This window comes from Trachymyrmex septentrionalis, unplaced genomic scaffold (assembly GCF_001594115.1).
Source record: "Trachymyrmex septentrionalis isolate Tsep2-gDNA-1 unplaced genomic scaffold, Tsep1.0 scaffold161, whole genome shotgun sequence".
Lineage (NCBI taxonomy): Eukaryota > Metazoa > Arthropoda > Insecta > Hymenoptera > Formicidae > Trachymyrmex > Trachymyrmex septentrionalis.
Window position 1 is genome coordinate 1,205,750 of NW_017304770.1, and position 2,250 is coordinate 1,207,999.

Here is a 2,250-nt window from a genome sequence, read left to right on the forward strand (position 1 = left end):
AGAGAGAGAGAGAGAGAGAGAGAGAGAGAGAGAGAGAGAGAGAGAGAGAGAGCGGAACCATAAAAAGCAACTGAGAAAAAAATTTAGATGACGTTACTAGGGAACTTATTTATTCGCGCATGCGCACTCCATTTTGGCCAACACTAACATCAAAAGTGCCAACAGAAAATTGCACCACAGTATAGCTACAGTAGCGTTATAGAAGCACAACTTTCATGATTTTATGTTGGCCAAAATGGAGTTGCCCTGTCTCTTTTCCTCCCTTTTTTATTGCTTTCTCTCTCTCTTTCTTTCTCTCTCTATTTAAATAAGTATTTCAATGTTTGTACTTAAATATTTGTCTTTCAAGCATACATGGTTCAGAATAGAAATTTAGAGGGAAGTATTACGTGTATTGTCCATTTGGTGAAATGTTTAAAGAAATTTCGAAAAATTGATTTAATTTTTCTGAAAAAGTGATAAAGTGAAAAAGTGAACAAAAGTATTATAGAAAATCGAGCAAGAAAGGAAGAATTCCGTTTGCCTACAATTCCGATTGCACACACCACTCATATCAGCTCATGCTTAGTAATTTGTTATTACTTTACCAATGAGAATATTTTATTTTTAAATTGGCCAATTAACGACGTATGTGTGCAACATGCACTGTGTGCAATCGGAGCCTTCCCGCAAGAAAGATTTCTTTTTATCTATTGTATTTTAAATTTATTTTTTGGACATATGTTCCTACAATAGTAATTACTCACTTCAACAAATTCGTTGGATTGTGATGCGAATAAATTTTGACAGAGTGAAAAAAGAATGAAAAGAGAAAGAAGTTCAGATGGTCATCGTGGCAACGCTAGGTAACTTATTTATTTCACATATGCGCACTCCATTTTGGCCAACACTAACATCAAAGATGTCGACAGAGAGTTGAGCTACTATAGGTGCGTTCAGCATTGCAAATCGGAGGCGTCCAATTGCTTTTTTACCACGAAAATCTTTCGGCAACTCGCATCTTTCTGCTACATGTCATCTCATCTGTGTTCAATACAGTGATGGGAGGTGACAAGAATTCGTCTGCTCTAGTAAACATTGTGCGCATACGTAAAATGACGTGGCAGCTTGATCCAATGATGGAACATACGAAGCAATACGGAATACGGGTGCTTCTGGGGCTCCTGTACATCTGAGTGACTAACCAAATTAGAAGGGACAATCTCAAATTTTAACACTTTGTCCCACTTTACAACCCGTACTAAATTTTTTCCTAAATTAAGGTTATGAATTATTTTCCTAAATTATAGTAATGAATTATTTCTTTTTTAACCTCTTAGGTACTGTATGTTATTATAGTGACTTTCTCGAATGCTATTTCTTCGAACGATATATTGATATTCATATGATAAATCGGCTGCAGACGTAATAAAAGACAAAATTTATTATTATTCATGAATACACTATTGTTACGTCCAAGCTCCGCGCGCATGCGGAGCTGAGGGGGTGAACGTAACGAGGAACCGAATTGTTAGACCGATTTGGTCGTGTCCGGGCTCCAGACCGCAAGGGAGCCGTAGGGAAGGACCGACGCAAATCGGGAGGCGCTTCGCTTCGTCCTGAAGCTCCTAACGAGCCGGGGGTCGAACGGAGGACGAAGCGGAAACCTCTGCTCGTGCTCCGCTAAACGGACACACGAGTCGTACGTACTTCGAAAAACGGCCCAAACTGGGTCAGTGTGCCGAGAAGGGCGCACTTTAACGCCAGCTGCGCCAGTACGGCCGTATGCCCTGACTTTCGGTCATAGAACTTAATCCAAGTGACCGGGGGAGAGGGCGAAGTGCAATCGCGGGAGAGCTTAATAATACGAGGAGAGGTATTGTTTAAATAATGACTATCGAGAAGTTAATTTTACAATGATATAATTAAGAAAAAAAAACTGGAGTTATACATTTTTGAATAAAATATAAATATAATTTTTTCAGGTAAATACAATAATACAATTTTTGGTTTTCTGGATTAAATGTACGCGTTTATCGATGTGTGAGAATGTGTGTGTGAAGTATCATAGCAGAATGGAAGGGAGGAGTTACAGAGAGAATAGCGGGAGGATAAAAAGAGAAGGAGGTTTTAGTGAGTGGATTTGAGAGGGTTTGGCCTAATTTTCCTCGGATGACGATAGTATTAGCGGACATGAACGATCTGTCAACAGGAGGCGAACAATTATCGTGCGGTGACGGTGACAGATTGAAATTATAATGTGAACGGACT